Genomic DNA, 26,260 nt, shown 5'->3' with positions numbered 1-26,260 from the left:
ACTTATGCTCTCCCCCGAAGATTTCACCTACTCGTATAGAATCTATCATGATTTACAGAAAATTTTTCATCTATACTGATATAAAGACTTCAAGGCTAATCCATAAATCATTGCTAATTAACCACAGAATACATTATATTGGAGGATTTGTCCTTGTTGGTTTTTAAAAAGCAGATCAACTTTCTCAATCACTGTTCATGTAAAGGGTAATACTGAAACAAATTCACAATCCTTGAGCACACTACCTCAAAAGCAGGAAGATATCCTGGGAAAATTCCAATAGGACTTGGAGAAATTTGCCTAAAATTTTTAAACGGCCAACATAAAGATATTCACTTATATGTATCTGTGCAAGGCAAAGCTAGGTATCAAAGTATCAGAACTTTTTCTAACTACACTAGATAAACAAGTGTGTGTTTTTTTTTAAGTCACTGCTACTTAAACTGACTAAATACATTCTGAGTTGTACCAGAAAATAATTTAAGATGAATTTTTAAACCAATTTCCCAAAGAGATGTTTTTCAAAATATCTCACGGCAAGTACAAAGAACAGTAATTATCAAATACAGAACACGCAAGGGCAAAGTTAGAAATTTTTATCCTAGGCTGGGCATGGTGGCTCACATCTGGATCAGCACTTTGGGAAGTGGAGGCGGGTAAATCACTTGAGGTCAGGAGTTCGAGATCAGCCTGGCCAATATGGTGAAACCCTGCCTCTGCTAAAAATAAAAAAATTAGCCGGGTGTCATGGTGCGTGCCTGTAGTTCCAGCTACTCGGGTGGTTGAGGCAGGGGAATTCCTTAAACCCAGGAGGCAGAGATTGTAGTGAGCCCAGATAAGGCCATTGCACTCCAGCCTGGACGACAGAGCAAGGCTCTGTCTCAAAAAAAAAAATTATCTTAAAATATCCGATTTTCTGCCAAATATCTGCATAACTAGCTCATCTCATAATGGACAAGATTATTAATAGGATTTTTTAATACAGAATTATTAGTAACTAATATAAACGTTATTTTTTTGTTATAATGTCTCAACACTTAGACCAGCACCTGGAATGCCTGTACAGTGGTGTCAACACTCTCCAAAATATATGTAATAAATTTATACTGCACTTATTTGTCTCCATTTTTACGAAACCATAAGTTAGTAGATGCACATTAGATCTTTATCACATAGGACAGTGCAACCAGAAGAACGCCTATGTTTTTCTAACTTGTTTTCCTGGAATATACTCACTTTCCACAAAAACGAGAATTTAAGATGCAATGTTCCTGTTTCCGGGAAACCTTAAATATTACATAACCCAACACATCTCCAAAAAGAGAGAACAACATGCTTTATATCTATGACTAGAATCCTACCTATTCCTAACTTTAGAGACCATGAATAGAACATTAAAATATATCTTAAATACTTCTGTTTTCTTGCAAATAAAATTTACAAATAAACAAGTTAGGATTACACACTTGATCCGTATTCTTAAATATGAATTAGTTGCTAATGCTTATGAAGAGTAATAGAAAATAAACTCCAAAACCCCTAAAAGTATTGACTACATTCAACCGTGACTACATTCGTGTTTTTCAAAGGTTTATTAAATGCTGTTTTATGGTGACATCAAAACTCCACAAAATTAAGCTAATAACTTCCTTGAACCCTAAAAAGCAAGCCTTTAAGTAAACATCAAAGATACATTTTTATTTCCAAATGAATTTAAATGTTACAGATACTGTGTGATAAACAAAGGAAGTTTAACTGTGGACAGCACACGTTAAATTTCTTAGGCAACAAACATTTCTGCATCCAGTCTTTTCTGAATCACCAAAGCTATTGTTCACAGAAAACGAGACCAATTACTAAGAAACTGCTAACCATATAATCTAAACACACATTTGTCATAGCCATTCTATTTTGATCACCTACTTCTACCACCTCATCCTCATTCAACCCGTCGGGATTTGGGAAATAATCTCTGGCTGAATGACAGTTGATTTCGTTAGCACCTGTCGCCATTCTCAGATGTATCACACAAGTTGGCCAAAACAGCTTGTAACGTTTAAGGATTACGATTCTTTAGAAAGTGGGAACTCACTAGGCGTTCACCAAGTTTTCCAAAAGATCGTGCTTCTCGATTCCTCCCGCTTTCAAAAAGTAACCCTGTGGCACAGATTTTTGGGGGGAGTGGAAGGGGATGTACACAATGAAGTGGGAATTCAACAGGAAGCCCTCCAAAAACACAATCAATAGAGAGCAGAACAGCTCGACTCTTCCCTCAAACTTAGCATAAAGCCAGACCAGGCGGCGAGGGCAGCCCGCGACCGCCGGAGCTCAGGGGGATTTCGGGGTGCGTCCTGGGGAAACGTCAGAGGCGAAGCTACTCCGAGTTCCCCGCCGCGAACGTCGTCCCGCGGTCGCCGCGGCCCCAGCCCGGGGTCAGCGCGCCCGGGATGGGGGCGTGCGCGGGGCTGGGGCCGAGCCCTGCCCACCCCGGCAGCGGCCCGCGCCTCCCCACGCCCCTCTCCCGCCCGCCGGCGGGCCCGGGTGTCATGCCCCTTCCCCTCGCGCCGAGCCCTCCGGAGACACAGTCCGTCCTTTGTCTGAGTGCAGACTCGGCGGCTGGGTCCCACCAACTTGTGTCTGTCCCGTCCCACCCGGGCGCTCCCGCCGCGGCCGCACCACACAAAGGAGACTTGAGGCTCGAGCTGCCACCCTGGACCGGGCACCGGAACGCCCCGACCCCGGCCCCGGCGCCCCGGCCAGGGCAGGCACCGGGAAAGCTGCCCCCCACACGCCCCCCGCCCCGCAGCTCCGGGGGTCCGCGCTGCCCCACTCGCAGGCTCCCGCTGGCCAGCCCCAAGCTCACAGCTCCTTCCGGGGAGGGGGGTCTCCCCTCACCCTCCACCCCCCGCACGCCTACAAACGCGGCGCCCGGGTGAGCCCCGTTCAGGCGATACCCGGGACCGGCACAGCAGCGGCGGGGAGGTTCTGCCGCCGCCGCCGTCGCCTGCTTCGCACTCCTGGAGCCCCACCGGCCGGGCCGCCCGCAGCGGCGCGTTACCTTCGTCCCGCGCGCCGGCTCGCGCTGTTCCCGCGCGTCGCCCCCGCGCGCCGCCGCCGCCGCCGGGGCTCCACTGCCTTCTGTGTCCCACCGGGTGTCGGACGCGACCGGACCGAGCGCCAAACGCGGCAGTCCAATCGCCATCGCTTTTATTTGGCCCCCCCAACCCAATCAAGCACCGCCCCGATTGGCGGGACGCTAGGCGGGCGCCCGTCCAATCACAGGGCCCGCCGGGCTCGGAGGCGCCGAGCCAGCCCCACGCAGAGTGCGCTCAGGGCTCGCGGGCGGGCGGTGGTGGCGCGTGCGCGCGCGGGCGGTGGCGGGGCTCGCTTGAAGCGACGCGACTGGCCTTGTGGAAGCGCTGCCGCCGTCTCTTTGTTCTTTCGCTGAACACACGGCGCCTCTCAGGAAGGCGGTGTGCAGGCAGGCGGGGACCGGGAGACATCGCGGGGGCCCGGAGCCCACCGCGAACGGGAGGCGGGGAGGATGGGTGGCGGGAACGGGCCGAAGGGCGGGACGACGCGCCGGCTGCTCTTGGCGGGAACCGGCGCCGCGGAGTTCCCGGGCGGGGGAGGGGCGGAGGAGGGGAGGGGCGAGGCGGGGACTGGAAGCCAAGTTTGAACCAGTTCAAAACTCGGGGGTGGTAACGGTTTTAACCGCCGCGCTCGTTTCCCCGCGCGCGGTGCCGAGGCCCGAGCTGGCCTCTCCTGGCGGTGCCCGGGGAGGGGAGGGCGCGGGCCCCGGAGGTCGGCTCTGCTGCGGCGCGGCCTTTGCGGGGAGACGCTCGCCCGCCCCGCGCGCTGCCGCCGGCCCCGTTACTACTTTTTTTTTTTTTCCCTCTGAGACGGAGTTTCGCTCTTGTTGCCCAGGCTGGAGTGCAATGGCGCGATCTCAACTCACCGCAACCTCCGCCTTCCGTGTTCAAGAGATTCTCCTGCCTCAGCCTCCCGGGTAGCGGGGATTACAAGCATGCGCCACTACGCCCGGCAATTTTGTATTTTTAGTAGAGACGGGGTTTCTCCGTGTTGGTCAGGCTGGTCTCGAACTCCTGACTGCAGGTGATCCGCCCGCCTCGGCCTCCCAAAGTGCTGGGATTACAGGCGTGAGCCACAGCGCCCGGCCCGGGTCCCGTTGATGTTGCCTGCTGCTGCCTCGGCCACTTCCCGCCCCCGCCGCTGGACTTTGGCTGAGCTCGCAGTGCTTATCGCCCTAGAAACCTGTGAAAGGGTGACATTACTGCCATTTCAGACCCTTCCAGTGTTTGTAGTGCCAAGCAAGTGTCAGTGTTAAAAATCGTTTATTAAGATGAGCGCTGTTCACTTGCCGCCTCTGCAAAGTGTAAGGATATTTGCAATATTTTTTAGTGATTAAACAATGATCTTAGTTATGGGGGAGTCAACCTGCCTCAACTCAGGAATTAGGGGGCTTCTGCTTAGGATACAATCTCTCCTATTGCTTCATGTGGCAATGCAGTTAAGAGTATTACGAATTTATTTTTACTAGGATGTACCTATGGGGTAAAATACCATTGTCCTGTAAACTGAGATTCCATATTGATAGTTCAGACTGGACACTGAAAAAAGGCCACCTATGAACTGTTGGGGTAAAAATCTGAAGAAATCTTTTTAATGATTTCAATAACTAGCCAGAATTTTTCTTTTTCTTTTTCTTTTTTCTTTTTTTTTTTTTTTTTTTGAGATGGTCTCACACTCGCCCAGGCTGGAGTACAGCAGCGCCACCTCAGCTCACTGCAAGTTCCGCCTCCCGGGTTCACACCATTCTCCTGCCTCAGCCTCCCAGGGTAGCTGGGACCACAGGCGCCCGCCACCACGCCCGGCTAATTTTTTGTGTTTTTAGTAGAGACGGGGTTTCACCATGTTAGCCAGGGTGGTCTCGATTTCCTGACCTTGTGATCCACGCATCTCAGCCTCCCAAAGTGCTGGGATTACAGGCGTGAGCCACCGCGCCCGGCCATAATTTTTCATCAGGTGATTTAGGCCATAATTTTCCCGCCTTTCCTAAATCACCATTCCATTCCTCACATATATTCTGAACCACGCCAATGTTGGAAAGTATATATGAAGGGAAGCTAAAAGATAAGGAGAAACAAGCAATCATGTGCTCAGATAAAAGCAAAATTATCTTGTGAATCAATGATAAGACTGCAAAAAGTAAGTTATGCAACTGAGATGTGACTGTAAAATAACGTAACGAATTATAGCTGTCATTACTTACAGTCACCAATACATTCATTTTCCAAGATAAAATGCATCTATCTAGGCCAGCAGTTTGCAATTTTTTAAAACCAGCAACTTAAACCTCAGAAATTAACTACTTATCCCTAAGTTGCTTATCAAATTACTGAACTTATCAGTCCTATAATATTAAATAGTAAAACGACATTTTTTAAGAGGAAGATCAATGAAATTAGAGACTACAATAAAGCAAATCAAAGCAGTATATAAATATATGCAACATGGTGTGAAATGTCATATAAATTGTTAGACGTTTAGAATCAAGGGATGGATGGATCAAGATGTTCCAGGCCAGGCTTAGTGGTTCACACCTGTAATCCCAGCAGTTTCGGAAGTCAAGGTGGGAAGCTCCAAGACCAGCCTGGGCAACATAGCAAGACCCCATCTCTACAAAAAAACTTTAAAAATAAATGGGTGTGGTGGCACGGAAGTACCTATGGTCCCAACTGCCCCCGAGGCCGAGGGAGGGGACTGCTTGAGCTCAGGATCTCAAGGTCACGGTGAGCTATGATGGCATCACTGCGCTCCAGCCTGAGCAACAGGATGAGACCCTGTCTCTTAAAAAAAAAGTGATTGGACAAAATATGATTATTGGCACCAAGTGAATGTTAGGAAAAAACAGAAACACGTAAAAAGAACTTTATAGAGCGACCATTCCCACCGAGAAGAGTGTGTCGGTTGGACTCTAACCATTAAAGAGCTAGGTGGGATGATATTAAATATATATATAACAGATTTAATGTAATACGAAGGCTAGGGTGAAAAGGGATGCCAGTGGATCACAGTATTTTCTTAATGATACTATCCATTTAAGCAAGGTAGTTTAGGCCACAGTAATGGCAGAAAAGGGATAATTTGAAAATAGTCCAGAAGGATTTCATTTTATGTGGGGTTTGTATGATGTCTTGCGACTCCTTTCCGTATATGACAAATACAGCAAAGTTAGGAGGGGGAAGAAGTATTTTGCTTTTGCTACCAAAAAAAAAAAAAAAGTCTGAAGATGTCTAACCCAGGAAAGCAAGAAAATATACAAGCCCATTGTACAGACCTCTATGACTATTTCAATGGGAAAAAAAAATTTTAATATGTGTAATGAATAGTAAACATGAGCAAGTGTGTGTGTAAATGCCAGTTACTCAAGGGGTGTAGATGAAGCAGAAAGCCAGGCTAAACGCAAAGGTGGACATGGAGGTTGAGGATCACCAAGCTTTTTCATTTCTGTGTAAAGATTGTTCTGCCTTGTGTGAACAACAAAAATTCAGTATTGAAGTTACAAGATGAAACCAAAAACACTTAAGCCCCAAAGTCAGGAAGTAGCACTACCTTTTTCACTGTTGTAACCCCAGGGCCTAGATCTCCCGGCACACAGCTGATCCTCAGGGTTGTCCTGGGGTAGCTGGAGAAGATGAAGTGCCACGTTAAGGCTGTTAACATCGCAGAACTTCCCTTTGCATCCCTTGACTTCTCAGAACCTCCCTTTCAACCCCAAAAATGGGATTTACTTTCCACACGTTATTCAGCACTCATTTGTGGAGTGCTTACTCTGAATGATAATTATACCGAACATGAGGTGGTAATAAAAATAAGGCAGGCCGGGCGCGGTGGCTCACGCCTGTAATCCCAGCATTTTGGGAGGCTGAGGCGGCTGGATCACTAGGTCAGGAGATCGAGACCACGGTGAAACCCCGTCTCTACTAAAAATACAAGAAATTAGCCGGGCGCGGTGGCGGGCGCCTGTAGTCCCAGCTACTCAGGAGGCTGAGGCAGGAAAATGGCGTGAACCCGGGAGGCGGAGCTTGCAGTGAGCCGAGATCGCGCCGCTGCACTCCAGAATGGGCGACAGCGCGAGACTCTGTCTCAAAAAAATAAATAAATAAATAAGAAGGCATGGGCGGCTGGGCACAGTGGCTCAGGCCTGTAATCCCAGCACTTTTGGAGGCCGAGGTGGGTGGATCACGAGGTCAGGAGATCGAGACCATCCTGGCTAACACGGTGAAACCCCATCTCTACTAAAAATAGAAAAACTTAGCCCGGCGTGGTGGCGGGCGCCTGTAGTCCCAGCTGCTCATGAGGCTGAGGCAGGAAAATGGCGTGAACCCGGGAGGTGGAGCTTGCAGTGAGCCGAGATCGCGTCACTGCACTCCAGCCTGGGCAACAGAGCAGACTCCGTCTCAAAAAAAAAAAGGCATGGGAAGAGGGAAGTTTTGGGTGCAAATGCTGTAATTTTAAAACAGCTTGGGGCTGAACGTGAGGTGGTTAACGCCTGTAATCCCAGCACTTTGGGGACTGAGATGGAGGATTACTTGAGTTCACAAGTTCTAGATCAGCCTGAGCGACATAGCGAAGCTTCATCTCTTCCAAAAAGACAAAACTTAGCCGGCCATAGTAGCAAGTGCCTATAGTCCCAGCTAGTCTGGAGGCTGAGGTGGGAGGATCGCTTGAGCCTGGGAGGTAGAGGTTGCAGTGAAATGGCACCACTGCACTCCAGCCTTGGAATAAAATAATTTTTTAAAAACCACTTGGTTAGGGAAGCCCTCATTTTGAAGGTGACATATGAAGAAAAATTTGAAGGAGCTGAGGGAGAATTTACTGAGAGAAGACTGTTCTAGGCAGAGAGAAGGGCCAGTCAGTGCCTGGGCCCGAGGCAGAAGCATGGCTGATGTGCTATAGGATGGGAAGGGGAAGAAAAGTAGGAAATGATGTTGAAGAATGTAGGAGGCACAAGCAGATTTTTCAGCTCCTTGTGGACCATAGTTAGGTCTTTATCTTTTACAAAATGAGAGGATTTTGAGCAAAAAGGTGATATGATCATTTAAACAAGATCATTTTAGCTCCTGTGTTGAAAGGAGCCTGAAGCGGAGCCGGGGCCAAATCAGAGAGGACAGTGATGAGTCCGTTGTAATAAGCCAGGGAAGAAATGATTGTGGCTGAGACCAAAGTGGTAACAGTGAGCTGGTGGGAAGTAGAGTCTGGATGTATTTTGAAGGTATAAGCAGTGGAATTTCCTGACAGATCGGATATAGGATACAAGAAAGATTGCATATAAGGAGTATCAATTCTCAACACAGGGAGCCTGAGAAGGGATGAGCTCTCATGAAGAACCAGAGTGGCATTGTACTACAGCCTGGAACACACCCCAGGATGGGGCCAGGAGATGTGTGGCATGTCGAGAAACCTTAATAAAGATAACATAATTTTTGGTTGTGATTGAAATTAACCTGATCCTTTTCAGAACAGGTTGAAATAGTCACCTCTAGAAAACCCAAGGAAGGTGTGGTAGCCAGCCTCTAAAATGTTCCTTTTTGGTTTTATTTTTATTTTTGTCTTAGAGAGAGAGTCTCACTCTGTTGGCCAGGCTGGAGTGTGATGGCGCGATCTTGGCTCACTGCAACCTCGGTCTCAAGCAGTTCTACCTCAGCCTCCTGAGTAGCTGGGATTACAGGCACGCGCCACCATGTCTGGCTCATTTTTGTAATTTTAGTAGAGATGGGGTTTCACCATGTTGGCCAGGCTGGTCTCAAACTCCTGACCTCAGGTGATCCACCTGCCTTGGCCTCCCAAAGTGCTGGGATTACAGGCGTGAGCCACCATACCCGGCCAGTACTTCCGTATTATTAATACCACCTCCTGGTATTCACTGCCATGTGTCATCTTCTCCCTTGTTGTGGGCTAGACCTAGTGACTTGCTTCTTTTTTTTTTCTTTTTTGAGACGGAGTCTCACTCTGTCACCCAGGCTGGAGTGCAGTGGCGCGATCTCGGCTCACTGCAAGCTCCGCCTCCCAGGTTCACGCCATTCTGCTACCTCAGCCTCCTGAGTAGCTGGGACTACAGGCGCCCACCACCGCGCCCGGCTAATTTTTTGTATTTTTAGTAGAGACGGGGTTTCACCGTGGTCTCGATCTCCTGACCTTGTGATCCACCTACCTCGGCCTCCCAAAGTGACTTGCTTCTAATAGGATATGGCCACAAAAGGAATGGGATGTCATCCCCAAAATTACATAATGAGGAGATCGTGACCTCCCAGCTCCCGTATCCCTTAATCTAGCTGTAACAAGATGCTATTTCAGCTTTATCTCATACTTCCACCACCATAAGTTCCAGCCATATCATATTATTCACTTTCCCAAACACAGTTTCAGCTAAACTGATCAAGATGTTACCATTTTAAGACTTTTGAGAAAGAAATTTGATCAAACAAAATGAGTGGACTAAAATAGATTTAGTCTTTAGACTACCTAGAAATTACCTGGCTGTTTTAAACAAATTCAAGTGTGAAACTGAGGAGTACTTGGCCAAAATATGCTTACAAACAACCCCTGGGTAGACTATCATTTTCCAGATGTGACACCTGTCTTGTAAAAGACTATTGAGGATTTGGGGAAGCAAAGAACTGATTAATCTTATCATTATTCTGGGCTATAACAAAGAAGAAGATAAATAAAGACTGAAAAATACTGTACAAAGAGAGGACGTAGAGGATCACTTGAGCCCAGGAGTGCTGAGCTGTAGTGGGCTGTGTTGATCAGGTGTCTGCACCAAGTTGAGCATCAGTATGGTGAACTTCCAGGAACTAGAGACCACGAGGTTGCCTAAAGAGGGGTGAATTGACTCAGGTTGGAAATGGACCAGGTCATAACTCCTGTACTGATCACTACCAGTGGGATTGTGCCTGTGAATAGCCACTACTCTTCAGTTTGGGCAACAAAACAAGACCCTACCTTTTTTATTTTAATTTTTTTTTTTTTTTTTTTTAAGTCTGGGCGTGGTGGGTCACGCCTGTAATCCCAGCACTTTGGGAGGCTGAGGTGGGCTGATTGCCTGAGCGCAGGAATTCAAGACCAGCCTGGGCAACGTGGTGAGACACTGTCTCTACTAAAACACAAAAATTAGCCAGGTGTGGTGGTGCATGCCTGTGGTCCCAGTTACTCAAGAGGTTGAGGTACGAGAAATTGCTTGAACTTGGGCAGCAGAGGTTGCAATGAACTGGGATCAAGCCAGTGCACTCTAGCCTAGGCAGAAGAGCAAGACGGCCTCCAAAAAAAAAAAAAAGGATAAGACTTGGAAACAAAACCACACAATTGTATAAATAATCTTCAAGTATTAGAATTAATGGAAGTTAACAAGGTGACTGGATACAAACCTAGTTTACAAAAAATCCATTTCTGTGTACTAACAGTAAAGAGGAAATTAAACTTTTAAAGTGATATGTACCATTTACCTTTGGGAAAATATCAAATATCTAGTCATCTGATGAAAGATGTGTAAGACCTATGCACAAAATATTACAAAACAATATTGAGGAAAATTAAAGCCCTAAATAGAATGTCATTTTTATGATTTGGAAGATGCACAGATTCACCACAATGCCAATCAAAATCCCAACAGGATTTGTGAATGCATTTGCATCTGTGTTGTGTGTGGAAATTGACAAGTTGATTCTAAAATACACGCAAAATGCAAAAGGCCGAAAAGAGCCAAGAGAATTAAGAATGAAACTGGGCAACTTTACTACCAAATATAAAAACCTGGCTTTTTATTTTATTTTAGAAATGGAGTTTCACTCTTGTTGCCCAGGCTGGAGTGCAATGGCATGGTCTTGGCTCACTGCAACCTGCGCCTCCTGGGTTCAAGCGTTTCTCCTGCCTCAGCCTCCCAGATAGGTGGCGCCTGCCACCACGCCCAGCTAATTTTTGTATTTTTAGTGAGACAGGGTTTCACCATGTTGGCCAGGCTGGTCTGGTACTCCTGACCTCAGGTGATTCGCCGCCTTGGCCTCCCAGAGTGCTGGGATTATAGGCGTGAGCCACCGTGCCCGGCCAAAACCTAGCTTTTTAAAGCTGTTGTGATTAAGACAGCAATACTGCCCCGAAGATCGACAAATAGACCAATGGGAAACAGAGTCCAGAAACAGACTCATACCTATATGGTTTATAACAAAGGTGGCTTTTCAGTGCAGTTGGGAAAGGATCACCTTTTCAATCATTGGTTTTGGGTCAACTAGCTATCCTTACGGTGGGGGGGCGGTGGGCGGGTGGTGGATCTTGACCCCTGCCTCAAACCAGATGAGCTGCTGATCTAAATGTGAAAGAAAACAAGGAATGATTTTGGAATAGTCAAAAAGTTCTTAAACAGAATCAAAACTGTGCTCACCATAAACGGCTGGGTGCAGTGGCTCACGCCTACAGTCTCAGCACTTTGGGAGGCCAAAGCGGATGGATTACCTGAGGTTGCGAGTTCAAGACCAGTCTGTCCAATGTGGTGAAACCTCGTCTCTACTAAAAATACAAAAATTAGCCAGGCGTGGTGGTGGGCACCTATAATCCCAGCTACTCGGGAGGCTGAAGTAGAAGAATCTCTTGAACCCGGGAGGCAGAGGTTGCAGTGAGCCTAGATCGCACCATGCACTCCAGCATGGGCAACAGGATAAGACACCATAAAGGAAATAAGTGATATCTTGACCAATTGGTCATATATTGATCTGTATTAAATTTAAGAACTTCTGTTTGTCAGAAGACACCATTAGGATATTCAAACGGCAGGTCAAAGAATAGGAAAATTCATAATACACTTACCTAACAAAACACTTGTCATCCAGATCATGTAAACCACAAGACGATTTGAAAAAGAAAATGCTAGGAAATGGCCAAAGGGGAGAGACCCTTAATAAACTGGCACCCAAAAAAGTGGATACATAGATGTCCAATAAACATAAAAAGGTGCCCAGTTTCATTAGTTATCAGAGACATGCAAATAAAACCATAATGGAATACCACTATATACCTACCCAATGGCTACAATGAAAAAATACAGAATATACCAAGTGTAGGTAAGGATATGAAGCAATGAAAATTTTTATGCACTGCTAATAGAAGTGCAAGTTGGTACAGCCACTTTGGAAATTTGAGAAGAGATAGTATCTATGAAACTTGAACAAATATGGAATACCCCATACCGTAGCCATTCTTCTAGGTGTAGCTCTAGCAAGTATATGTTTGTTTGTATATACATTTACCAAACAACATGTACAAAAAAGTTCATAATTCTCACAAACTGGAAACTATCCAAATGCCCATCAAAAGTAGAACGAATAAATTGTGGTTAATTTACATAATGGTATATTCTACAATTATGCAAAGAATCTACAGCTACATACAACAGTGTGAATGAATCTGATAAATAAAATGTTAAGTGAAAGAAGACAATATTTATCATATGATCTTGTTTATCTAAGTTTCTTAACAGTCCAGACGTGGTAGCTTGCACCTGTAATCCCAGCACTTTGGGAGGCTAAGGTGGGTAGGTCACCTGAGCTTAGGAGTTTGAGACCAGCATGGGCAACATGGTGAAACTCCATTTGTACAAAAAATATAAAAATTAGCAGGGCATGCTAGGCTGTGCCTGTAATACCAGCTGCGTGGGAGGCTGAGGTGGGAGGATAATTTGAGCCCAGGAGGTTGAGACTGCAGTGAGCCATGATCAAACTTCAAAAAAAAAAAAAAAAATTAGAGGTATCCACAAAAGTAAATACTACAAGCATGTTTGATCACTGCACCTAAAAAGATTGAGAGAGAGTGAGGTAGGAGTTAGGGAGGGAAAAGAGAAGAGATTCCATTAAATGAAGACAAGGGATTGATCTTTAGGCTGAAAACGCAAAGGTCAAGAAGTGAATGAAGTGTTCAGATTATCTGAAAATATATACAATCTGGATAAAATGAACCCAGTTTCTTTTTCACTGATTTCCAGTGTTTCAACTAAAAGCACTTCTTGCGTTCTCTGCAATGTCTACTGATAACAGTTCAGAATTACTTGACTTGGTAACTAGTTTAAAGAACTTATTATCCAAAAAAAAAAGTATAATTAGACAAAAGTAAAACAGTTTGAAATGTTTGCAAAAATGTTGAAAAGTCTAGGCCGTACCTGACCCTTCATTTATTCATTCAAAAGACATTTACTGTAATCCCAGCACTTTGGGAGGCTTCCAGGACGGTGGGATCATTTATGTCAGGAGATCGAGCCATCCTGGCTAACATGGTGAAACCCTCGCTCACTAAGAAATACAAAACTAGCCGGCTAGGTGGCGGCGCCTGTAGTCCCAGAAGCACGTGAGGCTGAGGCCGGAGAATGCATGCGGAACCCTCGGGAGGCGGAGCTGGCAGTGAGCTTGAGATCCCAAGCATTGCACTCCAGTCTGGGCGACAGAGCGCAGACTCACTCAAAGACATTTACTTAGTGCTTATTTTGTTTTATGCCCTGTAGTCCCAGCTACAGGAATAAAGATGGGGGGTTGGAGGTCATGGAATGTAGAGGATTCCTCAAGAAAGCAAGCAAGAGGAAAGCAAGGAAGGGATGTAGGATCTGGAGCAGAGGAATAGTTAACTATGCCAAGGTAAGAAGGTGGCCAGGTCAGTGACGGGACAACCTAGACCCGCTCCCAAGACCAGAGTGAGCTGGGTGCCTTCAGCAGCCCACTTCCATGATTGGCGGGGCAGTTAACTCCCTTACCCCTAGAGTCATCATTGCCTAGGACCTCAAGGCAGCATGTGTGACCTGGAACCTGAAACCAGGACAGAAATCAGATTTCTGACAGGCATTCCTGATGGGAATGGGGTTACTGGATAAAAGATCTTTCTGTCAACAAGATCCTGAACTTGATCTTATCCACTGTTCCCAATTCAGGGTGATGCCGTCCTCAAACTCTTGCATGTCCTTGGTGAGTTTGAGCTGCAAAGTTCTGTTGTCACCTTGTGTCCTAGACATGTGGGCCGGCAGGCAGAGTACTGTAGCACACACTCCCTGCTGATACCTGGCCTGTTGGCCCAAGACACCGACTGGAAAGACAAGGCAACTCTAGTTTTGTAAAACTTCCATGACAGCCTATTGACATGTTGCTTTACAATTCTTGGTATACTAATAATTGCTGGCTAAAGACATTCCTGACATTAAAAGAACATGTTCTGATTGAATATTTTACATATGAGAAACATCTCCAATTGCACAAATTCATTCCTAATTTGAGGAGAAAATATTTTCCCACTGATAAAATTTATCAAATTTGTATAGAATCTTCTGGGAAGAAAAACAGCAGTGATAAAACTTCAGCTGGGAGCCATATGTTTTTAAAAACAGCCATTTTAAACTAAGGACAATATATCAAGTGATAGAGCTGGTTGACTTTCAGTGTTGTCATACATGTGAAATTTTTGGAAAAAAAATCACTGAACTTAGAATATTGCACAGGAAATTGACCTTATAAACTTGTGAATACAGTCATACAAGGATTATCCTAGGATAATCTTAAAAGAATTATCAGTTGTCAATATTTTGTATCTTATGACTGATAAAATAGTGTATAATAGTTAATGAACTGGCAGAAACTTCTCAGTAAAAAGACATTCGTTTTGCCTATAGTTTTCTTATATGGCACACCTTATATTGTTTTACAAACCACTGTTCTTTTAAAGTAGGCTGGATCCTAGCAGGAAATAAATTATTAATTTTTTTCTAAAGTATTAAATCATATTTTCAAATTGTAATAATTATATGTGTTTTCATAACATATTAAAGGATCTACTCAAATGTCTATCCTGAATAAATGCTTTTTGTGTCCTGAAAGCCCAAGCTAGCATTACTTTGCGGTATAAACAAACCAGTTCTCCAATTCTAATTCAATGGCTAAATGCACAGGGACTTATTTGGTATCTTTCTCTTTCTCCCTTTCTCTCTTTTTTTTTTTTTATAACCACTGGTTTTTTTTTTTTTTTTTTTTTTTCGATAACATCTATGTTTGAATGTTAACATTCTTGTTTTTCATTAACTGTCCTTTTTTTCAGATTATAAAAGAAATGAAAATTGTTTACAGCCCATCTCCCAAGTAGAACCACTTTTACCATTTTGGTGTCTTTGCTTTCAGATTTGAAAAGTGACATTTCTGGCCGGGCGCGGTGGCTCAAGCCTGTAATCCCAGCACTTTGGAAGGCTGAGACGGGCGGATCACGAGGTCAGGAGATCGAGACCATCCTGGCTAACACGGTGAAACCCCGTCTCTACTAAGAAATACAAAAAAAAAAAAAAACTAGCCGGGCGAGGTGGCGGGCACCTGTAGTCCCAGCTACTCGGGAGGCTGAGGCCGGAGAATGGCGTGAACCCGGGAGGCGGAGCTTGCAGTGAGCTGAGATCCGGCCACTGCACTCCAGCCTGGGCTACAGAGCGAGACTCCGTCTCAAAAAAAAAAAAAAAAAAAGAAAAAAAAAAATGGACATTTCATGTGCATTTTTCAATCCTAGCTCCTCAGGAGATGGAGTCTCACTCTGTCACCCAGGCTGGAGTACAGTGGCGCCATCTCTGCTCACTGCAACCTCTGCCTTCCAGATTCAACCGATCCTCCTGCCTCAGCCTCCTGAGTAGCTAGGATTGCAGGCACGCACCATCATGCCCGGCTAATTTTTATATTTTTTGGTAGAGACAGGGTTTCACCACGTTGGCCAGGCTGGTTTCGAAGTCCTGATCTCAAGTGATCCGCCTGCCTCAGCCTCCCAAAGTGCTGGGATTACAGGCGTGAGCCACTGCACACAGCCTCCGTGTGATTTTAAAACATGTTTATAAAAGGAAGACATGCACATTCAAGAAATCTGACAAACGCACCTGATAAATTTGCTGTTTTTCAAGATATGATGTCAGCAAAATGCTAGGATCTGAGGAAACAGAACTCATCCATGTGGAGGGTGTAAAGTGACACGGTGTTTAGGAAGCCAGTTGGGCAGTGTTTGCTATTATTGAATTTGTGCGCGCACTCTGAGCTGGAGATTCCATGGCTAGATAACCTTTCCAACAAAACGTATCCTACATGCACATAAGGATAAGGATAGTCACTATATAAAACATTGTTTATAATAGAAAAAAACAGGAAAGGGCTTCATGTCCATCATTCGGGATGTAATTGATATCCATAATTCAGGATGTATATAAATTATGGTACAGCTGCCGGGCGCGGTGACTCACGCCTGTAATCCCAGCACTTTGAGAGGCTGAGGCGAGTGGATCACGAGGTCAGGAGATCAAGACTATCCTGGCTAATATGGTGAAACCCCGTCTCTACTAAAGAATACAAAAAATTAGCCGGGCGTGGTGGCAGGCACCTGTAGTCCCAGCTTCTTGGGAGCCTGAGGCAGGAGAATGGTGTGAACCCGGGAACCAGAGCTTGCAGTGAGCCAAGATTGCGCCATAGCACTCCAGCCTGGGTGACAGAGTGAGACTCCGTCTCAAAAAAAAAAAACATTATGGTACAGCTATATTATGTGTGTATATATATTTAGTAAATACTATGCAGCTATTGAGATTAAATGAATATTTTTTAAATTTTTGAACAAAAAGTATAAGGTAAATCTGTATATACTGATACTAAAAGATCTCTAAGATGTGGTATAAAATGGAAATTGTAATTTATAAAACAGTATATATAGTATTACCACATTTATTTAAATATAAGAAGGACACATGCACATATATACAAAGAAAAATACATAGAAAGGGACTGGAAGGATGTGCACAAAACCGTGTCACCTCTGGGCAGGGAAGCAAGAGGACAGTGAAGAGGGAACCTTCCCATTCAGCTCTGTGCCATTATGGCTTGCCCTGACTCTTACAATAAGAATGTGTGCATTGCTTCTATAATTTTTAAAAGTAAAACTGCACAATGTACTTGTTCATTAATTGTTACAGACCATAACATTTTAAAATGCCACATTTTAGGTTATAAAATGTGTATTTATTATAAAACATTTAGATAGCCAGGCATGGTGGCTCACGCCTGTAATCCCAGCACTTTGGGAGGCCAAGGCAGGTAGATCATTAGGTCAGGAGTTCAAGACCAGCCTGGCCAACATAGTGAAACCCCATCTCTACTAAAAATACAAAAAAAAAAAAAAAAGCCTGGCGTGGTGGTAGGCACCTGTAATCCCGCTACTCGGAGGCTGAGGCAGGAGAATCGCTTGAACCTGGGAGGCAGAGGTCACAGTGAGTGGAGATCGTGCCATTGCACTCCAGCCTGGGCAACAGTGTGAAACTCCATCTCAAAACAAAAACAAAAAACCATTTAGATAATACAAGAAAGTGTAATAAAGAAAAATCAGAGAAATCCTCTCTCTCCTTGGTGGAATTCTCTTACCATATTTACAAGACCTAGAGCCAGCCTACTTCCCAAGTCCTCTTTACTCAGCTCCATTTTGAGAGACCTTCTAAACTTGAAAATTCACTATGAAAAAAATACCCCAAGCATGGAGGGCAGAAGCAGCACTGAGACAGAGTGAGCTCAGGACAGTTCTGTTTCGGGAACCTGTTTCTGTTCGTATGGACTCCACTCATCTAGTGACCAACATGCAGAAGGCAAACAGCACGGTGCTCCTTACTGCTGGTTGTCAAACTGGGATATCTGGTTGTTCTTTCCAAATCGAACTCGTTCTCCTTTACAGTGTGATACTTATGCGCCTACCGCTGTAATAGTAACCTCCTTTTCTCACTAGGTTTAAGGTTCTCCAACTAAGTCAGACACTGCCACCTGACTTGACATTGCAATAAAATGATAGTCACTTCATGGAAGCCACCACTAAATATACCAATTACCAGTAAGTATGACAAAATAACAATGCACATTCTTGGTGGGGCGTGGTGGCTCATGCCTGTAATCCCAGCACTTTGGGAGGCCGATGCGGGCGGATCACGAGGTCAGGAGATCGAGATCATCCTGGCTAACAGTGAAACCCCATCCCTACTAAAAAACAAAATACAAAAAAATTAGGCGGGTGTGGTGGCAGGTGCCTGTAGTCCCAGCTACTAGGGAGGCTGAGGCAGGAGAAGAGCGTGAACCCGGGAGGCAGAGCTTGCAGTGAGCCGAGATCGTGCCACTGCACTCCAGCCTGGGCAACAGAGTGAGACTCCGTCTGAAAAAAAGAAAAAAAAAAAAAGTGCCTAACAGAAGTTTATAGCCAGAGCTGGGGTGATGGAGCTGGAAACCAGTTAGTGCTGGCACCAAAGGAAGGTCGACCCATCTAATGTTAAGGTGACACCAATACGGCCACACAGGCTGTTTATGACCAGTGTCCATTCTGAGTGGTCAGTGCTTGTGCTATTGTCAGTTACTCAAAAATTTGAATTCCCTCCCCTACCCACCCCAGCAGAGGCCTTGACAATCCTCCTATTTCTTTTTAAAATTTATTATTCTTTTGCTACTGTCAGGATCAACCAGGTATGCCCTCTCATTTTTATTAGCCATCCCCAAAGCACCCACAAAACCATACCACTCTTGTTAAAGAAGAAAAAAATCACATGCTAGTTGAATGAATAATTGTTGACTTGCTGGTACATGAAAACTCTTAGGTTAAATGGATGTGTTCTACTGTTACCATTTATATCAAAAGTATTTTTAAGAATACCCTTTTTGGCCGGGCGCAGTGGCTCAAGCCTGTAATCCCAGCACTTCGGGAGGCCGAAACGGGCGGATCACGAGGTCAGGAGATCGAGACCATCCTGGCTAACACGGTGAAACCCTGTCTCTACTAAAAATACAAAAAATTAGCCGGGCATGGTGGCGGGCGCCTGTAGTCCCAGCTACTCGGGAGGCTGAGGCAGGAGAATGGCGTGAACCCGGGAGGCGGAGCTTGCAGTGAGCTGAGATCAGGCCACTGCACTCCAGCCTGGGTGACAGAGTGAGACTCCGTCTCAAAAAAAAAAAAAAAGAATACCCCTTTTATTATTTTTTTAGTATACTTTAAGTTCTAGAGTACATGTGCACAATGTGCAGGTTTGTTACATATGTATACATGTGCCATGTTGGTGTGCTGCACCCATTAACTCGTCATTTACATTAGGTATATCTCCCAATGCTATCCCCCCCTCCCCTCACCCCACGACAGGCCCTGGTGTGTGATGTTCCCCTTCCTGTGTCCAAGTGTTCTCATTGTTCAATTCCCACCTATGAGTGAGAACATGCAATGTTTGGTTTTCTGTCCTTGCAATAGTTTGCTGAGAATGATGGTTTCCAGTTTCATCCATGTCCCTACAAAGGACATGAACTCATCCCTTTTTATGGCTGCATAGTATTCCATGGTGTATATGTGCCACATTTTCTTAATCCAGTCTATCATTGATGGACATTTGGGTTGGTTCCAAGTCTTTGCTAAGAATACCCTTTTTAAAGGAGTTAATTTTTATAGCTTAAAACAATTCAAAAAGACAATCATTCATGACTCTTGAAAACATTTAAAAACCTAGTGATTACTTTTGTTCAGTCAGATCCATGAGCAAACAAAGAGTGGGGCTGAAAGCTAAATGGTTAATTCTGGGTTTGAGTTCTGAGAAGTTTCTTCAAATGTTGCTCTGTGTGTTAACACCAGGTTTCAGAAAAGTAGGCAGAACATGATCAAGAATGAGAGAGGAAAAAAATAGACGTTTTAAAGCAGCAGTGGGGACTCAGCTGCCTATACACTCCTCTGTGGTCCTGAGCAACGGGGAAAGGGGTCCTGGGGCTGGGACCTGCCAAAACAGGGTGGCAGGGCACATGGAACAAGAGTTCAAATCACCGGTCCACCGTGGGCGTGGCTAGCCCAGGCCAGACTGGTTTGAGAAGCCAATGAGGCCAGTGATATTGCTAGCCCTGGTAAATAAGAGAGCTCAGAACCTTAGAAAATTAACATGTGTTCCATAAAATGCATTCTTCCAACAATCAACCAAGATCTGCAGGACAGAGTGCTCAGAATCAATCTAGATGGGCTGTTTTCTGTATTCCAACACTGAAAAAGAGTTGTAATAATGATTTTTTTTTTTTTAAGAGGCAGGGTCTGGCCCTCTCGCCCATGCTGGAGTGCAGTGATGTGATCATAACTCACTGCAGCCTGAAACTCCTGGGCTCAAGTGATCCTTCCACCTCAGCCTCCCAAATAGCTGGGACTACAGGTGTGATACGATACCCAATATGATAAAAGAGAGATGCATAACTTATTTTATTTTACAGCATGTATATTTCGTGGTCTCAGTTTGGTTGTGGTTTCATGTGCCAGATTGCACTAGAACAACAAAAGCATGGGCACTGTTTTCACGTAGGGGATACAAGAAGCAGTGTGTGTCCTATTAAGCATGTGGGTCCTAATCCGAAATTAGATGATCAAAATTCATTTTCTTTTTTTTTTTTTTTTTAAACAAAGATGAGGTCTTGCTATGTTTCCCAGGCTGGCCTCAAACTCCTGGGCTCAAGCAATCCTCCTGCCTGGGCCTCCAAAGTGCTGGGTTTACAAGCATGAGCCACCCAACCCACCCAAGATGAACTAAGTTTGAATCCTGACTGTTAAGTGATCTTTAGCGGGTTACTTAACCTAAGATTCAATTCATCTGTAAAACAGAAATAATATAATACATAATAATACATAATTCCTACTTCATAGAGTTGCTGTGAAGATTAATATGAGATACTGCATGTGAAGAACACTGCTGTTATTTTGGCTCCTAATTGTTAAAAATATTGATCATGGCGGAGTGCAGTGGCTCACGCCTGTAATCGCAACACTTTGGGAGGCCAAGGCAGGCGGATCACCTGAGGTCAGGAGATCAAGACAATCCTGTCTAACATGGTGAAACCCCATCTCTACTAAAAATACAAAAACTTAGCCAGGTGTGGTGGCACCTGTTGTCCCAGCTACTCAGGAGGCTGAGGCAGGTAATCACTTGAACCTGGGAGGCAGAGGTTGCAGTGAACCGAGATTGCGCCACTATACTCCAGCCTGGGTAACAGAGCGAGACTCCATCTCAAAAAAAAAAAAAAAAAAAAATTGGTCATTAACATACTGTGGCCGGGCGTGGTGGCTCACGCCTGTATTCCCAGTGCTTTAGGAGGCTGAGGCGGGTGGATCACCTGAGGTCAGGAGTTCGAGACCAGCCTGAACAACATGGAAAAACCCTGTCTCTACTAAAAATACAGAATTAGCCAGGCACAGTGGCACATGCTTGTAATCCCAGCTACTCAGGAGGCTGAGGCAGGAGAATCACTTGAACCTGGGAGGCAGAGGTTGCGGTGAGCCGAGATCGTGCCATTGCACTCTATCTTGGGCAATAAGAGCAAAAAACTCTGCCAAAAAAAAAAAAATACATGTATTTTGTAAAAACAATATCTGTACAATTCCAGCATACAGAAAGGCAAAACAACAAAGCAATGACAAAACAACTTTTTTATTACATAGAAATACTAGGCTCACTCTAGAAAGAGACGTGAGTACAATAGTAGTGAATGGTGATCTTTTTAAAAGCATTGTCAAGGTAATTCTTCTAAGCATTGCCTAAACATGTTCAGTATGAAGAATTTTATATTCTGTGGCAGGAGTACCAGGCATGTCTCTTTCCTTAGTTTCTTTAACTCTTAGCTCTGTCAGTTTCTAAAAACTGACTTGGAACACTGTCAGAAGCTGGCCTTTGTTACCAGTGTTTCTTCCCCCACACTGCATTCTAGTTTTCACCTGTTCTCCCTTGGATCTTCCTGTGAACGTGGCCGTGTAACTTTGCAGTCCCTCCCACCCAGCAGTCAGGTCTATTTCCTCACACTATGAATGCTGGGCTTGGCCGTATGACTCAGTTTAGCCAATGACATGTCAGGGGACGTGATACAAGCAAAGGCTTGAAATGCATCTGCACATTTGGCTTGTCCTCTTACCCTCTCACAGCCTTGCCATTGCCATAAGAAAAACAAGTCCCAGCCAGCTTGCTGGTCCAAGAAGAGTGAGACAGGCCTGGAACCAACCTTCAGTGTGGAGTCATGCCCAGTCAAGCCCAGGCTAGACCAACTGACCTGCAGTCATGAGTGATAACACCTTTGCTGTTTAAACTACTAAGTTTTGGAGGGGTTTGTTACACAGCAGTACTAACTGATAAATATCCAAACCTGTCACCTTTGGTATACTATAGATAAAGCTGTTTTTAAAAAAGTAATAATCTGGCTGGCCACAGTAACTCATGTCTGTAATCCCAGCACATTGGGAGACTGAGGTAGGAGGATCATTTGAGGTCAGGAGTTTGAGACCAGCCTGGGCAACATAGCAAGACCCCAGCCTCTAAAAAATGAAAGTAATAATCGACAAATATATACGTAAATGTTTATGAAGTAGTATGTAAATTTATAGAAATGCATGTAACTAAAATTTATTGGAGGAGAATATGCTAACTTAATTCAGTGGCTTTGTCCTTCCTCAATATTTTTAAGTGGTTTATCTTTGAATACAACAGAAGTTGATTTTAAAATTCCAAGTGGTTTACATGTCCAAATGGGCTTTTTTTTTTCTTTTTTGTTTTTCTCATAGAGGCAGGGTCTCGTTATGTTGCCCAGGCTGGTATCAAACTCCTGGCCTCAATCAATCCTCCCACCTCAGCCTCCCAAAGTGCTGGGATTACAGATGTCAGCCTCCATGCCCAGCCAACTTTTTTATAATACATAAAAAATATAATGCAAACAAAAAAAGTTATTTATTTTTATTTTTATTTTTGGAAACAGAGTCTTGCCCTGTTTCCCAGGCAGGAGTGCAGTGGCACAATCTCGGCTCGCTGCAACCTCTGCCTCGCAGGTTCAAGCGATTCTCCTGCCTTAGCCTCCCAAGCAGCTGGGACTATAGGCGTGCACTAATATGCCTGGCTAATTTTTGTATTTTTGGTAGAGATAGGTTTTCACCATGTTAGCCAGGCTGGCCTAGAACTCCTGACCTCAAGTGATCCACCCACCTTCGCCCCCCAAAGTGCTGGGATTACAGGTGTGAGCCACCGTGCCTGGCCAAAAAATTTAAAACCTAATAAATAGGTTGCTCTTTTATACCTGTTTGCAGGCAATATGATGAAATAGTACAAGAATGTTATCAAGTTATAAATGTTTGGTTACTAACCTGAGTGATAAAATAATCTGTACAAGAAACCGCCATGACACAAGTTTACCTATATAACAAACCTGCACCTGTGCCCCTGAACCGAAAATTAAAGCTTTCTTAAAAAAAGAAAAAGAAATGTTTGGAGCAGAAAAGCACAGAAACAATGTCCACGTCAGCTGGAAGTAGAGATGCAGTCTCTGCCTATATAACTATTTCCATTCATTGAGTTTTATAGACCAAAAATAAGACAAAATCCACTATTTTTTATATCAGGAGGAATACCATTTAAATGCAGATGATCGCTGTGTTCACTCCTGACCTTTCCCTTGCACTTCCTGCAGGCATAGTTAGAAGACGAGCAAAATAATGTAGTTCACAGAATTAATTGAAAACATCATCTAGTGGTCCCTTTTTAACAGAATCAATTTATTGTATTTTAAGCTGTAAAAGATTATTCACTGTATCCATTAAGACCCACATTGGGCTGCAAGTAGCAGAAACCCTCTAGTAACCATAGCTTAAGTCATAAGGATGGTTTACACTTTACCTAACAAGAAACTCAGAGAAAGTCCATATCAGGATTGGTCTGCGAGCTTCATAAGAACTCATTAGACTCAGGCTCTTTCTGTTTTCTCATTTTGCATATTGGCTTATCATCCCCATGCATGTGCTCATGGTTGCAAGGTGGCTGCTGTAGTTCCAAGTATCACATGCAAATTCAAGGCAGAAAGAAGGGGAAGGGACTGAGTCAGCCCCTCCTTTATCATGTATCAAGGAAGCAGAAGCTCTCCAGAAGCCTCCCTGAAGACTTCTCTGCATCTTATTGGCAGGAAATGCAACACATGTCCATGCAACACATGTCCATGCAACACATGTCCTAGCTTAAAGGGCAGCTGGGATATTTACAAGGAAAGAGAATGAGCTTTTCATGATTTGAAATGTCATGAATGATCTCAGGCTGGGCACACTGTTGCCCTGAGCAAAGTCAGGGTTCTGTTAGCAGAAAGAAGAGAGGAAATGACTCTAAGATATCCAAGCATCATCTGCACGTTGCCTTAGCTGACCTTAAACACTTTGCCTTCTCAATCTAATGGAAGCAGGAAAACAGACAACACAGAATTGTGATTTTACCTTTATGAGGGGAGTGGGGATACCTGAGCTTCTTTGAGCATCTGAGTAAGCAACAGACACTAATTCACCCCCAAATTTTCCCACAAGGAATTTTGGGGGATGTCCGGAGCTCCTAAAACCCATCTGTGGGTGACTGACTACATGAAGAAGGCCGACCTAAAGTCAGCTCAGTCTTTCAACCTGGACTTCCACAGTATGCAGCTCCTGAGTTCCGCTCTGCTTTTTCCAGTGAGTTGTGTTGTGAGTCTGTTGGTTGCGGACTCTGTATGTGGTAGTATAATTCCTTCTCTCTGTAACTGAGCTTGTAACTGAAAAAAATGACATGACAATGCCTAAAATCATACAACAAGAAAAATGGAATTTTCACTATGTTCATGGTTCATTATGTTGAAAATAAAAAGACCAAAAGTTAAAGACTGAGTTCCTATTTCAAAGCATTGTCAATGTCAAACATCTAATTGCAAAATACTATATACAGGAAACTGCAGGGGTCTGATTTCTACTGACAAAGAATTTATAATCTGAGACAATCTAGTGATAACCTCACAGGTTATCAAATGGGGACAGGGCAGCAGATAATATTAAGTTATTAAATAAGGTAAGATTACTTTTAGAAGTGTAAACTATTTTGAAAATGCAAAGTTCTGAAATAAGTCCAAACTCCATATTCTAACAAGTAAAATCAGAGATTGCCAATGTCTCAAATTATGTCTGCTAAACAGATAGTGTACATACTTTGATTATGAAATAATGACATTGATTCTGAGGCATGATTTGCAGAAATCTGTGTCCTTACACAAACACACTTGGTAATATGAGACAAATTTCTGGCAGCAGAATGATGATTCAAAATTCATTCTTAGGCAGAGAAAAAAGTATATAAAGGGAATAGAACAAAAATTGTGGGAAATATGTAAAAATAATTTTTTTGACTGGAGTAGGAGAATTTGCTTTTCCATTTTATTTCCTTGACAGTCCAGTAAAGCAGTATCACGTGCAATTTTGTGCTTTTTTAAATATCTAAGCTTCTGGTTCAACTCTTCACATTTCTTGTCTAACAACAGACATTCTCCATGGCTCCTTTTCTTGCTTTCTGCTGAATTCTGTACTTTGTACTATTAATAGTTTTGATTTTGTGAAGACCTGAATCATTCTGTAAGCAGTTATGAAATATCTCCCGTGGCTTTCTGGCCCGGGGCAGACGGGAAAATTAACTCAAAAGAGAAAAGAGCACCCTAAACTGCCTTTTCTCGGGCAGACAGCCATCGATGTGATTTCAGTGAAAACCATCAAGCTGAAACATCAATATTCCTCCACCCTTGGTCCACAGATCAGACAGGGCTCATTAACAAGCAGAACCTCAGCTGGGTTCCATCTTGGGAGGGTCTGGGCTAAGGTTTCAACCCAGAGGCTGTGAGATCCTATTTCCTCCATGGCTGAGCCCAGTTACCTAACCAGGTGCTTGTTGGAGGCTGCCTGCGATTGCAGCCCTTACTTTGGCCTCTTACTTCTGGCTCAGCCTCTAGCTCAACTCCAGCTGTCCTAGGTTGCTCCTGAGCACCAGTGGAATTGAGATAACCCCAACCTTTACAGGCCTTCTTCGTAGAATGGAGAAAGGTCTGGGTCCCTGGGAAAACAGTAAAAATTGCCCCCTAAACATAATCAAAACTACAGTAACTTCACATCTATTTTTTCTTTTTGTATTTCATCTATGCTTGCTTTTTTCCCTTTCGCGACACAAATTTATAGCAGAAACCTGACACTCTGGTAATCTAAAAGCTATTTTACTGTAGTATTAAAGATGTCCTATATAACAGAACTTGTAGTTCGTTTCATGAAAATTTATTTCCATACCTATGAACTAACAATTTCAAAAACTCCAACGCATATAAAATTAATAAACCTGAACACTGCTTCATAGCACAAC

The 26,260-nt window shown here is 44.1% G+C and overlaps 1 protein-coding gene and 1 long non-coding RNA gene across 18 annotated transcripts in view; one reads left to right on the top strand and one right to left on the bottom strand.

The window, feature by feature from the left end:
• EZH2 (enhancer of zeste 2 polycomb repressive complex 2 subunit) overlaps positions 1–3,236 on the bottom strand; it is a 76,736-nt gene extending 73,500 nt beyond the window's left edge. For 12 of the 16 annotated variants that reach the window (XM_009204124.3, XM_017957293.2, XM_021936375.1 and 9 more), the window contains exon 1: positions 3,059–3,236. The gene's annotated coding sequence lies outside the window, so the exon portion shown is untranslated. Of the gene's footprint in view, positions 1–2,092; positions 2,405–2,954; positions 3,026–3,058 lie in introns of those variants that run through there. The other 4 variants (XM_017957296.3, XM_017957304.2, XM_003896812.4 and 1 more) reach the window with 2 other exon arrangements.
• Positions 3,237–3,351: 115 nt separating this feature from the next.
• On the top strand, positions 3,352–24,747 carry LOC103883332. 2 transcript variants are annotated; one of them, XR_004183090.1, is made up of 3 exons: positions 3,352–3,473; positions 17,833–17,934; positions 24,421–24,747. It is a non-coding gene; the product is annotated as an uncharacterized LOC103883332 (long non-coding RNA). The 2 variants fall into 2 exon arrangements; XR_001901315.3 differs by lacking the exon at positions 3,352–3,473 and having other exon boundaries at positions 17,366–17,934.
• Positions 24,748–26,260: the final 1,513 nt, after the last annotated feature.

This window comes from Papio anubis, chromosome 4 (assembly GCF_008728515.1).
Source record: "Papio anubis isolate 15944 chromosome 4, Panubis1.0, whole genome shotgun sequence".
Classification (NCBI taxonomy): Eukaryota; Metazoa; Chordata; class Mammalia; order Primates; family Cercopithecidae; genus Papio; species Papio anubis.
Note: the sequence above shows the minus strand (reverse complement) of the source record. Positions and strands in the feature narration are given on the sequence as shown.